The 16,142-nt window shown below is 38.9% G+C and overlaps 1 protein-coding gene across 25 annotated transcripts in view; it reads right to left on the bottom strand.

The window, feature by feature from the left end:
- Positions 1-16,142, bottom strand: part of LOC311526465 (uncharacterized protein) — a 257,232-nt gene that overhangs the window by 180,817 nt on the left and 60,273 nt on the right. For 3 of the 25 annotated variants that reach the window (XR_014713014.1, XR_014713015.1, XM_084639535.1), the window contains exon 3: positions 14,127-14,283. The exons of 18 other annotated variants lie outside the window; for them this stretch is intronic. The gene's annotated coding sequence lies outside the window, so the exon portion shown is untranslated. Of the gene's footprint in view, positions 1-2,842; positions 2,950-14,126; positions 14,284-16,142 lie in introns of all 25 variants that reach the window. 4 more of the 25 variants (XR_014713016.1, XM_084639537.1, XR_014713017.1 and 1 more) reach the window with 2 other exon arrangements.

The raw sequence follows: 16,142 nt of genomic DNA, 5'->3' as shown, positions 1-16,142 counted from the left end.
CTTATTTTCCTACATCATTTCCATCTACTTTCAGTTTACTCAGTTTGATGAGTCTGCAAAACTTTGTAAGCAGTGATGTCAAAGTGTGCTGACATCTAACAAACCAGTATGGACACTTCTTGAGTCTGTAGCTAACACACAAGGAGCTCTTCAACCATAGATCCCAACACCATCTCTATGCTAAAACTCCATATCTAAAACCTGGCCACTAGAGATCAAGGACACTCATGACCTTAAGTAGCAATTACAGCTGATCCCACATCACCTTCTCAATAACCTTCCACTAAAATGGTAGGTTAGAGGTTTGCCAGTAATCAGTAATCCCCTAAAAGGGAGATATACAGTACTAAAGCAACAAATCTTTAGTCAGTAGAGTGGCAGCAATGCAGAAGAGAAAAATAATTCCTTAAAAAGCAAACCACAATACTTAAAAAATAATGTAATATAGGAATGAGTAATTAATATCCAGTGATTGCAAAATTAAGATACTGGCAATACCTACATATTGTATTTGTGAATATATGGAAATGAAATTTGCTGATAATAATTCCACTAAAATGGAAAGATTTTCTAGTTTTGGGTATGTGGGGGAAAGAGATTGTTTGTATTAAGCGTCATTGTAGGCGTGAATGGACTTAGCATTAAGCTAGTCAAAAAAAATCAACTTTTTAATTTTTCAATAAAAAGGGTGCAATTTTCATGATTTTTTTAGTGAAAAATTTCCCCATTTTTCAAGCAACTGTAGCTTAGCAGTATATACCATATGTCCATAACCTGTTTATGGGAATCCTGAAATATTCATCACTTTAATCTCTTTAACAGAGACTCACTAAAAGTTTCCTGTATGTTGTTTTGTATGTCCTATATAACAAATGTTCGAAGACTGTGTGCAATTTACAGCCTTGTAGCCTGACCCAGTTCCCAGTAAAATCAACAGAAAGAAGACCACTAATGCCAATGGGAGCTGGATCAGTCTCTTTCTGCAGAAACAGTACATCCCCAACCACGTTTTCAGTGGAGGAAAAGATCCTACAATATGTTATATTCTTGATCTTTCCATGGGAAATGAGTGTAAATGTATGAAGGACAAAAACTGAGCATACAGTAGAAATTCTACTTTCTTCCAAGTAGAAATTACGAGATTATTAAATACTCTGAGTAAACCTACAAAATGCTAGCGATATAATGAAATTGCGCAAATACACTTCCAAATCCAATTATAACAATGGAGTAGTGATTATATAGTTGCTTTAACAGTTAAAATAAAATATGTTACTAGATAAATGTTTGTACTCGAAAGACATTATTAGATTTTCTTGCATTTATCCACTGTAGTGTGCACAACCAGCCCTTGAAGCCAGGGACAGATAGAAAATAACAGAGGAGAGAGATTGAGTTCACTTGCTAAATATAGCTAGTAACAACTGAGAAATTTCAACTCGAAAAGATAAATAGAGAGAGACCAGATACCAGTACATGACTTGCACAGCAAATCAAAATACTGCCTCTTCTTTACACTCAGAGCTCTACCAGAATTAGTAAATTTTAAAACAACCAGATCATGACACAAATAAAACCGAAAAGGACTCAGCGAAGAAATCAAAACATCCCAGAGAAAACAAAAGAATACCAAAAAAGAACCAATTATTCCAACCATCAATATTCCTCAGTAGACTGGTGGGCAGAAAGATACATAGAGTAAGATAGAAAGAATACAATCATGCCTATTATTTAACAGAAAAGTGATACTTTTCTGGAACAGGTGGGAATGGAGTCACTTACTTTGTTTATTTGAATAGTCACTTGATGGAAATCCATCATGTCAAAGAATGAACATTTACTTTAAAATGTAAATGCTTTGAAGCTTGTAAATATTCTGGAAGCTCATTTAAATCTGAGCAAGCTAGAAAAAGCAGAAATACATGCCCTTTATTACAACTGTTTCATTTCTGATTTAAAAGTAAAATAATTCATCTCCTGTTCACTTGCTCTGACTACTCTTTGCAATTTTTAAATTGTCTGATGACTTTAAATGTATAGGGTTGTGTGAAGGAAGGGGAAGTTACACAAAAATGTTGCCAGGTTATCTAAAGAAAGCCAGCGTCACTTTCCACAAAGCAATACATATTTTTTACTTTGTGTCTTTCTGTTTCTCTTCTCCTTCTATTCCTATACTCAATCCCATCACTATTCTTTGCCTCTGGAAAAAGCAGGATTAATTTAACCAACATGTTCATGACAATCAATTTTATTTTTTCTTATTATATAACCACTAATTCATTCAACACAGACCATGTAACATTCTTCAGATGGTAATGACGGCTTTTTGGTCACACACTCACCTGGGCCAGAAGAAATTAACTCGCAGACTTCAATAACACAGTCAGATACTCTGGTAATAAGCACCACATAAATACACAGATATGGACAGATTAGATAGACTTTGTGTCCCTTTCCCAGTCTCTATGAGCTACCCAGTCTCCTAAGACTCATGGGCTCGACACTTTCTCAGAGTACATATATATGACATGCTAAAAACATAAAAGAAAATCCTGGTTGTAACATACTGGGCTGGCTGTTGAGGATTTCCATGGGGACAGAGAAAAATAGTCCCCACAACAAGACAAGGAATGGCAGCTGAGCTGTTCTGCAGGCACCTATTCCAACCTTATGACTGAATTAAGCTTTGCAACCATTTATATCCATGTCCTCCTACGTGGAAGATCAACAGGCAATGGATCCAGGCAGTGGTTGCTCAACAGGCCTGTCCTGTCTTGAACAGCTGGTGCAGCTGGCAACTAGGAATGGACCTGGACTATGTAGTGCACTGGGGGATACATACCTCTGTGTAGTCTTCCAAAAATTGTCCGGAAATCTCCCCCATGGTACCACCTCATGAAAGTTCATCTTGTACCCTTGGCAGAGAGGGCAGGGTTTGGTGCTGTGTCCCTAAACAATGTGGCAATCTTTGTTATAAACAATAAAGTATTTTTTTAAAAGCTGCTAGTTAAACAAATTTCACACAAAAGTTTACTTGAATTAGGTGTTGCTGTATCTGAATATTATGGGGATTGCAAATCCATTTCCTTCACCTAACACACACCCAACAAATAGCCCTGTGAAATTTTCTTCTGATGCTTTGACAGGCTGATGAACCAGCCTGTTTTCTCCCACCCACCAAAGAGCAACCATTGTACAGAACATCTTTGAGAGCTCTACAGCACTCCCTGACATAAGGGAGTAAGGTTTGTTTCATGTTTTCCTTCTGATGGAGTATTCATCTTCAAAGCATCTTACATATGAGAGGGGAGCCTCAGAAGCATATATGGGGCAATTCAAAGAGTTTTACATGGAACAGGAGGGGGTTCCCCTTCAAAGTTTCAGTCTTGCATCTGCCAGAGAAGAGCAGATTCAAAACCTAAAAGGTCACTGCTCCTAGCTGCAGCGGGACCTGATATTCAGAAGACTCCAACTAAAAATAAAGGATAGTTATACACTGTGATGACCAAAGCTTCTAGGCAATGCTCTTTCTCTCACACACACACACAGAGCACTGCCTCCCTTAGAAAAAAATTGATAAAAACTGTAGGAGACATAATGGGCTCCAGACAGCTGAACCTCTACCCAGTGCATCCTCTTGGTATGAATATAAACGTTTTTGGTACACTGGAGAACTGCACAGCTCTGTTGTCCAAATTACCTTGAACAAGGCAATGGGGTTTAATTTATACAAAATGTAGCATAAAGAGTAAAGAAATCCACAGATTTTTGATAAATTATTTCAGCTTTAATTTAAATCACAGGATGGATTTTACGGTGTGACACATTGAGGAAATATTCCATGTATTGCCTAAATTATTATTACTACTAGTTGTATTACAATCTTATCTAGCATCCATAACTGAGATCATGGCTCCATTATGCTAGGTGCTGTACAATTACAAAGTCAGAGATCGTCCCTTTCCCACAAGTTTACAATCTAAACAGCTGATGACGGAGAAATTGAGGGAGAAAGAAAGTGTAATTAGCCTGATTTTACACATAGAGAACTGAGGTATAGAGAGATTTAGGCTTTGTCTTCAGGCATATTTGCACCAATTTAACCACAGGTGTAATTTAATATCTGCAATTTAAAATCTATTTAGTTTAACCAATACAAAAGACTCTGTGGATACTCTTAAAACAATATAAACCTGCTTTTTATTAATTTAACTTAAGCCAATAGGGAACAGATTTAAGCTAAACCAAACAAACCACTCTGAAACTGAAATTAGAGTGTCTACGTAGGGTTTTGCACCAGTTTAACTAAATTGGTTTTTAAATAATTTAGATTACACCAGCGCAACTCCTCTGTGTAGGCAAGGCCTATGTGATTTGCCTAAGGGCATATAGGAAAGTCTATGGCAAAACCAGAATTTAAACTCAGATCTCCTGAGTTCCAGTTCAGTGTTTTAACAATAAGTACTTTATCCAATTAATTGGAAAGGAAAGGTTCTCAATTGCACATATCATAAACCCACAATTTAATATCATGTGATTGGCAGCATCTGCTGTGCAGATGGCCAGGATCTGAACAACAAAGATGTGGTAAGTCAGGAGTAATTGCATTACCAAAGCTGTGTGGAGAAGCTTCCACAACATCTCTGTGGTTCAGGCCAACACTATTATCTCCATACCTCCATGAGCACTGAATTCAATGACAAATCTTCACAGAGTTAGTCATTGTTGTCAATAAATCTCAATATCCTTAAGAAGGGCAAGAGATTAACAGAATAGAATCATACCCTTGACAGAGAGACAGACAATATCACAGCTGTATCCCCATTTCCTCTGCAATGAGTAAAGAATGATCAGTGCCCCCTACCCTTATCAGAAGGTTGGTTCCATCTAAGGGAGTTGTTCCCTTCATTCGAAGTTGCACCTCTCTATTCCTGTCACTGCTCAGCTAACATTAGCCACTTCTCTGTCTCGTCATACCATTTCACTACAGTCTGTGAAAAAACAATCTTTGATGTAGCTCCTACCATCTGGAATAGCTTTTCTGTATTTCTCCCCTGCATTAGCACTCCATCTATTTTCAGTTCTCAGTTAAATATACAGTATCTTTTCTTGCTCCCTATTACTCTATATTTCTCTCTGCCTCCACTATTATTTAACGTTTATTTGTAACTGTTTAATTTAAATCTGTAACACACTTTGGAATACTTTTTGCCTGAACGGCACTATACCAATATAGTTGAATTATACTTTGTGTGGAATACTTTTTTTATTTTTTAACTGCAAGTAACATCTTTTAAGTCTTCAACATTGTTTTCATTGTCATATGCTTCATTTACTTCAGTGCTGTCTATGACATTTCAGATTCAATGTATTTACTTCAAGTTGGGTTTTTAAAGGTGGACTGGGATGGATCATGGCCTTTTCCTTCTCTTTTGTAACCTTTGTTCTATCAAATTTTCATTTGCATCTAGAATTGTATATTTATTATTGCTTTAAATTGACTTGTCAAATATGCTAGGATTTGTGGGACAATTCCAATTGTTTAGCATTAATGTAATGACCTCACTACACATTAAACGGTGGGGGCCATTTTCAGGTTTGTTGGAAAAGGTGTGTTCCTCGTTAAGGGCTAGAGAGCCAGAGAGTGACTTGCAGTGGCTGTTCTATACCAGGTCAGCGTGTGGACACTGATCCATCCCCCCGCACCAGGTGACCGAATGAGACTGGGGGACTATTTATGTTCACACAGATGCAGGAAGAGCCCTCTTTTACCTGGACCAGGCAGAGCAGCTCAGCAAAGTAGTGAAATACCAGGTACGTCATAATCCACTGTGGACATTACTCCTTTCATGGGGAGGCTGGGAAGGAATTTTTTCCCTTCACCACCACATTGGCCAAATCAAGGTGCAGATTTTTCATCTTCCCTGCAGTGGGTTGGTAGCTTTGTTGGGGCAGACATGAAAAGGGGGTTGGGCTGTGAGGTCATAACTCGTTATGTGAGCATGGGGCAAGTGTCCAGTGCAGGTACTCCATAGGGAAGCGATACAGTGATAAGACAAAATGGATTGACAAAGGATTTAAAGGAGTTATTCTTTAAAGGAGCAGAAACTGGGGTGAAAGAGTTGAGGCTCCTATGACTGGTACAGCAGGGAGTCAACCCCCTGCTCCTTTATAGTCCCCCCTTTAAACCTCATTTGAGTCGGTAGGGGGGCAAGGCCCAGCAGCATGTTGGCTGGGAACCAGAATGGGTAAAATGGGAGAGCTGACAGCAGCCCCCTTCCAAGTAAATGTAAATGATTATGAAAATATCTGCACTGTACATTTGTATCTGCTGGGTCCTCCCAAGCATTTAGGAATAAGGTTGCAGTCTAATCAAACCACATCCAGTGTCTCCTGTCCTTTGTCTGAGCCAGCATAGCCAGACAATGTGTTGAATGCATTGCATATTATCTGTTGCCATATACATTTTCATTTGCTATCAGATACAGCTGGTATTTCATGAAAGCTGTATAATGATCATATACTTATTTTAACACTACTGGGACACAACATGCTGTATCAAGTTCTTTTAGTTTGCACCCAATTGATAGATTTCTTTCCATATTTTATCCTCACTCTAAGCAACAAGACTGCAAGCCTTCTGACTTCTTCACAGAAAAGAGCCATCCGTTTATGCCCCATGTGGTTCCTGGGTTGTGAAACAACATAAAGCTGCAAATGATGAGCCACACACTCTTTTCCTTCCTGCTGTGTGCAATGAAGCCAGAAAGCATCCCCTAGTCTAAAAAACGAAGACACTGCAAACTACCTCAATGTACAGGAATCGCCAACTCTAATAAGGCATTAGAACTATTTTTCCCTTAGTTACATTTTTGTCTATGTGGAGCTGATACTCTTTCCTGCTGGGTTCTTTCAGCAAGTCTATGATATTTTCTTTTGCCATGTTGCCTGCTTACCTTTTTTTAAAAACGTTCTTGAATGTGAATAAAACACAGACCTTTACCATAGAAGCACAAGAATTCTTTTGAAAAGAATTGCTCATCAATTTATATCTTGTTTCCAGGGAGTCTGAACCTGAGATAGACATAATGCAGCTAAGAAATAACCATAAGAACAGTATTTACAGTCAACCAAAGTGTGGAGTAAAGCCTTCCATCTTTTCTTCAAATGAATCTGAAGTTTACTTCTTTTATATAAAATTGTATTACACTTCCAATAATTGTATAAAGTATTAGTGTAACATGATTATGAAGTACAAAGGTAAATATAAACTTCGTATGTAATTACCTCATTAGACAATTAGTTTGAAATACTGAGAAACTGAAAAGGCTAAGTCAAGAAAATGATGCAGAGATCAAAGAAAGAAAGAAAGAAGATAAGAAATAGTGTGAAAGAATGAACCATAAGAATTCTATAAAATCTAGGTGGCCTCATGGTACAGTATATCTCAGGGTGATGTCATATCGCACACAGAAGCTATATTGGTGACTATGTAACCACAGGACAAAGCACACCATAGGATTCTGTGAGGACATATCACACACATTAACTCAATCAGACCACGTAATGTTACTGTGTAACATGTCATGATGAAGCTAATTTGGAGCATTGCTGTATTTTTGACTCTGGATATACCCCAAACCTCCAAGTCAACACTCCCTACCCCAGATTTTGGATGGAATGGGTGCAGATTTGCATACATACATCTGAACTCAACCCTTCATTCTGGCTGCTTTTTCCATAACTGCCTACTGCAGTGCTTCTTGCACTGTCCTCTGAAGTAGTGGCTCTCAGCCTTTCCAGATGACCATATCCCTGGCAGGAGTCTGATTTGTCTTGCATACCCCTCACTTAAAAACTACTTACTTACAAAATCTGACAAAAAATACGTGTGTCACAGCACACTATTACTGAAAAATTGATTCCTTTCTCACTTTTACCATATTATTTTAAAACAAATCATTTGGAATATAAATATTGTACTTACATTTCAGTGTATGGTATATAGAGCAGTATAAGCAAGTCATTGTATGAAATTTAATTTGTACTGACTTTGCTAGTGCTTGTTATGTAGCCTGTTGTAAAACTAGGCAAATATCTAGCTGAGTTCAAGTATTCTCTAGAAGACCTCTGCATTCCGCCCAAAGTATGCATACCCCTGTTTGGGACTCACTGCTCTAATGCATCTCAGGTGGTACTGGCCAGTTTTGGGGACAAAATATTCATCCATTACGGTAATTTCTATGTTTCTATACTTTTCAGATTCCAAACCAGAAGGTGCTTGTTTTCTTGGATGCAACCCAAGTCTTATGAGGGCATTTGGTCTTGTGATATTTCCACAATTTAGTCTGAAACCTCATGAAATCAAGGCCCAAAGAAATCAGCACCCTTAAATCTACCCCCAAAACCTTGGTCAGGATTCAGCCTAGAACCCAAACCCTGTCTTTGCCAAAACCATATCCAGATCCCAACAGTGATTTCTTTGACCACCTCAGACATATACATTTACAGAGATATGTACATATACCAGACTATGGGACAGATTCTGATCATTTACATGGGATGACATAGTAACTACACCAGTCTGAATAGGATCAAACTGGCTATGTTTCTTTAGACATATACATATTTCTATATTGCACATTTATTTATAATCAGAAAATGTATTATTCCTCAAATAAGTTCAAAAATCATGATGTGACCTAACACTCAAATTATCTTTCTACAATCTGTTGCACTTGTTTCTGTGCTGTCCTGTAATGGTTCAGGCTATTTACTTCACTTTAAATTTGGCCATATTGTCACTTGCAGGAAATGTGTCATTCACCATTATATTCCTGAAAAGTTTGGTGTTAAGAATTGTTTTATAAGCCTATTTTGGGCCAGATCCTCAGGTGCTGTAAATCCTTTGTTTCTCCACGGAAGGCAATAGAGCCATGGTGATTACATCTGTTCTGCGTCAGTAAATACTAGCAAGATTGATTTACAACTTTTTCAGAACAAAAGATTTTTGAAGATGGATTAAACAACATAAATGCTATGCTGTTTTGCTAGACTGTGAATGGTATAAAATATGCTTTGTGTGACATCTCTGAATTATCTATTGGTGGTGATGTTGACATTATATGGTATTGACTCATGGAAGAAGCTTAAATACCCTTTTAAGTTTTCAAGACTGTGACAAAGCACTATTTCATTAACAAAATGTTAATGAAATCTAAGAGGCTTGAATATACAGTATAGCCTGCTGGTTTCAAGGAGCTCTGTTCTTTTTCCATTGATCAAGAGATGTGACTGCAATACAGCAGTATAGTTCTTATTTCAGGCCAGCAGAAAAGGCAACATTCTGATCAGAATAGTCATCACTTCGTAAGGAATATCTAAACAGAGGCTACTTACATGAGAGTTCTACTTGAGGCCTACCACATTGTCTTGCTGGAGAATGATCAAAATAGCACAAGCAAGTAAAACATACAATACAGAGCACATTTTAGATAGTCTAATTCTTTTTGCATGTGAAAAGCAGGAAGCCACAGAGCAGAGTAAAACACCATATATGGTGCACTGGATTCATTTTGCCAAGACATTTGAGAGTCTAGCACTAAGACCACTGGCACTAAGTATTCTGCCATCAATGAATAAAGGCCACTACAATGAATAAAGCTCTCTAGTTTGACCTGCCATGGTTTAACTTTAGCCTTGAACTTTTTGTATCACAATAGGCTTTTTCAGTAATAAATAACCAATCAACATAATAGATCCAGCTGTTAGAGATTCATATACATTCTGTGTTTCACGTCCACTAGTTCACCAAGCCATGGGCTTGGTCCCAGAGTCTATCAGTCTCTACATAATTATACAGACCTAACAGCCTGTACAGAGGTTCCTAGTAGGCAGTTACAGAGTTGTTTATAGGGTAGAGGTTGTGTTTGTAACTAGAAACCTGTTAGTTTTCCAGCTGGATGGACTCTGCCATTGAGCTATACAAACAATTACACTAGATGGAGTCATTTGAGACTCTTTATACTATAAACTTATAGATGCATGTGTGCAAAATAAGGAAAATGGAAGTATCAGAACACAGACAAGCTCACTCCTAGGTGTGCTCACACTTCCTTCAGCAAACAAGAGAACGAGACTGACATCATGATATGAACTATGTCATTCAGCGAGGTGACAGAGGAAAGCACAGCTGTAGCAAGCAATGACATCCTAGTATTGATTCTCACCACACTGAGCACCCTTCTCCGGCAGATAGATAGGGATGGGACAACAGATACCTTACTAATGATATGGGTCCCGCTATCTGATCAAATTGATTCTCATCGCATCAGGCAACCTTCATTAGTGGATAGATGTGAACAAGGGTTACTTGACCAATGGGCAATGTCTTGCCATTTGAGATGAAGGATATCTACTAGAGCAGTACATTCAACTTTTTAACGTGTATGCAGCCAGAAATCAGAGAAATCAGTCACACTTTGTATTCAGCCTCCATTTATAAATAGTTTTAAAAGACAATAAATTATTAATAAATGATCTCATAAATCATTAATCAGTTGTTATAGAGTCCGACAAGTAAATAGACTGCTTATAAACATGTCTTATAACTTTCTATAACTCCTTCTACAGATGCACTTATAACAGTTTCTAATACATACTAGGCGTGTGTAACATGTGCATAACATCAATTAATCATTTATTAACTCTTTATAAAGGGAACCTTAATATAAATTGTGATCAAAAATCCCTAAAGTGAAGTGTCTATTAAAACACCTAAAAGTCACTTTAAACAAAAATCAGACCTGGATCTCTGGTAGGTTTAAAAAAAAATTCAGAGAGACATAACACTTAACAATTACTATAAATGAAAGAGATTAGAAGGGAAAAATTCTTGTTTGTTCACTTGTGCATTTGACAGCCCCTTTCTGTATCATCAATTGTACCATTTCTGCCTGAACAGCAACTTCACAAGGAAAGAAAGACATGATAATGGAAATAAGAAAATCATTGTATATGTGCAAAATTTGGCAGGGAGACTCAAGCATGTGTGGTATGGGAAATTGCTTTTAACATCTTTTTTTAATTGTCCAGATTTCAAGTTGACAGTATCCCTTTAACATGTTAACCTGCTGCTCCAATGAGGAAATGGGCTCAGACACAGAAAGGAGATGAGGACTCCCAAAAGATTCAGTGATGTCGAAGATAAATTTCATGGCATGGCTAATTAATTTTTATGCACAAGATTTTGTATCCAGTTGAAGGCCCATCCTTTAAACCTGTCCAGAAAGTTCTGAAATGGGAGAAAGGCCGGTGAGGCAGACTGATATGCACTCACACAAATTTCAAAAAAAGGCAGTTAAACAATTTCATGTATTCAAAGAATAGAAATATTGAATCCAAATCAAACATTCTGGAACTTTGAAACATAATTGTACTTTGGTACAGATGCCTGGACTAAAGGACGAGGTAATCTACAACATGCTAATAAAATTGAACTCACAAAGCCTCACAAGACTGTGGACCTGACCTTGCACCGCTGAAGTCTGTGGGTATTTTGCCCATTGGCTTCAATGCTATCAAGATTGAGCCTTATAAGAGTAGAGGGGAGGAACTGCGTTTTACACCTGGCTGGAGAACAAAGGACACGATTTTTTCAGGCTGACAATAAAACTCCATCTGACGTCTTGCTGGACCAAGAAAGAGAAACTTTGATAATATATAAAATCTTCAGGTAACTCAGGGCTGGCCTTAGCATGAGGCAAACTGAGGCAACCACCTCAGGTGCCAGACTGTGGGGGGAGCACTACTAGGACCAAGATTATAGAAAATGGTGTCTGCGGCTGGTGCATATGTATTCTCTCTGCTCTAGATGCACAGAGATGGTGGAGTGCTGTGCTGGAGGGCACAAGAGTGCTGTGGTGGAGTGCTGTGCTGGAGGGCACAAGAGACGTAACAGGCAGGCAGGAGAAAAGGTGAGAGGGAATAACAGAAAGCAGCAGGAGCTGCAGGGAAAGAGAAGAGGAGGAAGAGCCTCTTATGTACCTCTCTAGCACCCCCAGGAGCCTGGACTGATTAACACCAGCTTCTCAGGGAGCTTCCTGTTTCCTGCTGCTTCCCTGAGCCCACTTGAGGAGCACAGGCAGTCAACTGAAGTAGTAGGAGCCAGTTAGGCCCTTAAGACGCTGAAATCTTCCCTTACTCAGGCCCTGCTACCAGCCTGCTTATTTGTCCCCTTCAATTGAGTGTTGAGAGCCACTATAGCTGGCACAGAATAGCAGTCATGAGTGAAAGAAGAAAACACCCCTCTGGGGCAGCATTCAGAAAAAGAAAGAAAGCAAAGGAAGATTTTCTATCTAAGCAGGAAGGAGCTCTCCTGAGATACAAAGACACAAATGTTCACAGTGAGCCTTCCGGCCCCAGTGAGGATGTGAGTGATGAGGAGATGCCTGATCTTCCAGTTAGTCAGAGTGCAGGTGACCTGGCAGCTACTGCAGCATCCATATCTCCATCTCAAATGGATGGAACCATGCACATTCCTGAAGAAAAGTGTAGATCAGAGAAGAGTGTGGTGGAGGCGCAAGAAACAGCTGCTGCTGAGTTTAGTTCCTTAAGTCTAGATGATCCAGGACTGCGGACCCACTTGAGCAGTAGCCTGAGGGACTTCCTTGTACTGCATGGGCCACAGCAAGTGAAAAACTTCATGTTCCCCAAAGACAATGAAAATAGAAGTTTCCATCCAACACATTACAGGTGTGAAATCCCCAATGGTGACAAAGTGGAGAGACCATGGCTTATGTACTCAAAAACCCAGAATGCTGCATACTGTTTTTGTTGAAAACTCTTCCAGTCTAATGTTCCAGCCACATTGGGTTCTACAGGAACAAAGGACTGGAAAAATCTGGCTAGAAATCTGGCATTCCATGAGAAGGCTGCAAATCACCAGAGAGCATTCCATAGGTGGAAAGAGCTTGAGATGAGACTACAGTTAAAGGCCAGCATAAATGATCAACATCAAGAGAAGATTGCATGAGAGTTTCTTTACTGGCAAAATGTTCTGAAAAGGCTGATTGCCATTGTGACAATGCTTGCTACCCAAAACCTATGTGGCACTTCAGATCAGCTGTATGTGCCAAATAATGGAAACGTTCTTAAAATTGTGGACCTGATGGCTGAGTTTGACGCTGTACTCCAGGAGCATCTAAGAAGAGTCACCACCCAAGAAATGTACACACATCACTATCTTGGAAAAACAATTCAAAATGAGATCATACAGTTACTGACAACAAAAGTCAAACAGAAGATTGTTGCAGATCTGAAGTCAGCAAGATATTACTCTGTTATTCTGGACTGCACACCTGACATCAGCCGTACGGAACAAATGACTTTAATGGTGCATTTTGTAACAACAACAGAACCTAGTGAAAATGTCCCTACAATGGTGACTGTCAGAGAGCATTTTCTAGAATTTATTGACATTCATGATACTACAGGATTTGGTATGACAAATGTGCTTCTTAAAAAGCTGGAAAATACGGGAATTGCGACAGCTGACATGAGAGGTCAGGGCTACGATAATGGTGCCAACATGAGAGGAAAGAACAGAGGAGTGCAAACATGGATCCGAGAGTTAAACCCTCAAGCTTTTTTTGTCCCATGCAGTTCTCATTCATTGAACTTGGTCAGTGATGCAGCATCAGCTTCTAGTGAGGCTGCTGAATTTTTTAATGTAATTCAAAGCATCTATGTATTTTTCTCTGCATCAACTCATTGATGGCAAATTTTGAAGCAACATCTGGGAACATCCTCTCTGACACAAACCACTGAATGCCACATGATAGGAAAGTCAAGTGGAGGCGATAAAGCCTATCAAACACCAAATTGGGAAGATATATGATGCTATAGTTGCCATTATGGAGGATAATGCTATGACAGGAACTGTTCGTGGGAGAACAGTGGCGGAGGGAAATGGAATCACCAGAAACATACATAACTTCAAATTTCTGTGCGGCCTAGTGTTGTGGCATGACATACTGTTTGAAATAAATGTTGTAAGCAAGAGACTCCAAGGTGTTGATCTTGATATATCTGGAGCAATGGAACAACTGGAAAAAGCAAATTCATACCTACAGTCTTATTGGTCAGATGAGGGATTTCAAAACGTTCTGAAGAGTGCACAGAAGTTGGCAGAGGAACTTCACACTGAAGCTATTTTCCCACCCATTCAAGAATACAAGAGTCACCGAAGAAGACGACATTTTGATTACGAGGCACAGGATAATCCTATAAGAGACCCCAAACAACAATTCAAAGTTGAATTCTTTAACCAGGTGCTAGATTGTGCAATACAGGCAGTTGAAGAACATTTCATGCAGTTCAAGAAACACAGCAGTATACTTGGAATGTTGTATGATATTCCAAAACTCCTCACTATATCCGAAGAAGACCTACACCAGCAATGCAGGGCACTAAAGACAGTGTTGACACATGATGACATGTGTGATATTGATGCGAGTGATTTAGGTGATGAACTGAAAGCCCTTTCAAGATACATTTCAGCAGGATCAACTCCAAAGGCTGTTCTGGAATATATGTGCACAAATAAGATGACCACCCTCTTTCCGAATGCTTTTGTTGCTCTGCACATACTTCTAACACTTCCTGTAACAGTTGCCAGTGGAGAACACAGCTTCTCCAAGCTGAATTTAATAAAAACACATCTACGCTCCACAATGACACAGGAGAGGCTGGTCGGCCTTGCAACCATCTCAATAGAGCATGAGCTGGCCCAGACTGTGGACCTTCAGGAAGCAGTTCAAATCTTTGTAACTAAGAAGGTATGGAAAGCACCACTTTGATTACTCAAACAGATAACAATGCCAGTGTTTACTATACAGACAAGAAAAGTTACATTTGCTGTTCAGGTGTTAGAAAGTTAAGTGTTACTTAAAATTTTTGAACAAGGCATTTTAAGTTGTTAGTTCTCCTTTATTGGGATAGGTAGCAGAGCAGTACCATGAGTGGAGTAGAACAGGAAGAAGGCAGAACTGAGACCTTTCAAAGTTTTGGCCCAAGCGAGGGGGCATAGGGGTATCATTTGAGCTCCCCGCCTCAGGTGCCAAAATGTTGTGGGCCGGCTCTGAGGTAACTTAATCAAAGTTCTTTCTAACTAACCTTAAAGCTGAGCTAGTCACATTGACCATGGTGTCTAGTCTTGCCATGTTAGTATTCTACTTCAAATTATTTCATTTTGTTTTCCTCATTTTCCACTTCATGTCAAATAATTTTTGCTTTTAGAGGCATAGCATGTTAATGGGAATAATTACTGTTTGGCACCCCAGAGGGAAAACTGATTTCTGACCTTAAAGAAGGTGAGAGGATAAATGATTTTAGTGCCAGGCCAAAGGAAAGGAGATTCAATACATCTTCCCAGTGTTACAAGTAATTTGGTTTAAGTCAACAGTTTGCTTCTCTGAGATAGCTATATTAAAACCAAATATGCTTGCAAATCTCCAAACTCAAGTAAATAAAGTCACAAATGGCAGTAACAATCATATCAAAGCCAAGGGGATTTCAACCTCTGAATGGATGAACAGTTTATAAACAATGAGGTCAGGTGAACTTTTAAAATTCAAAGTTCCTGTTTTCATAAAAATGTACCAAATTAAAAAAAGTGAGAGACACAAAAGAAAAGATTTCAGAGTAGCAGCCGTGTTAGTCTGTATTCACAAAAAGAAAAGCAGTACTTGTGGCATCTTAGAGACTAACAAATTTATCTCAGCATAAGCTTTTGTGAGCTACAGCTCACTTCATCGGATGCATTAAAAGATGTAGAAAAGATGTTCTACACAGAATGTTCCTCAAGTTTTCTGTGTGGGTTTCACTGCTGCTGATATAAAGTAATTGTAAGGTACATGGAGGCATCTAAATTGGGGGAAAATAACTCACCTTACAAGATCAAAGGATTCTCAACCAAAAAAGATTTGATCCTACAATCAAGAGTACTGACAGTGAACTAACTAAATGCTCTGGGCAGAACATTAGTACAAATTGCCATAGCTCCACTGAACTCAGAACCTAATCCAACCTCCTGACACTCTTGGGATGTTCGAGACAACTACATACAGTTTTCTGTTATTTGT

Source organism: Lepidochelys olivacea (assembly GCF_965140295.1).
Source record: "Lepidochelys olivacea isolate rLepOli2 genome assembly, chromosome: 9".
NCBI classification, from domain to species: domain Eukaryota; kingdom Metazoa; phylum Chordata; order Testudines; family Cheloniidae; genus Lepidochelys; species Lepidochelys olivacea.
This window is presented reverse-complemented; position numbering and strand designations above follow the sequence as displayed.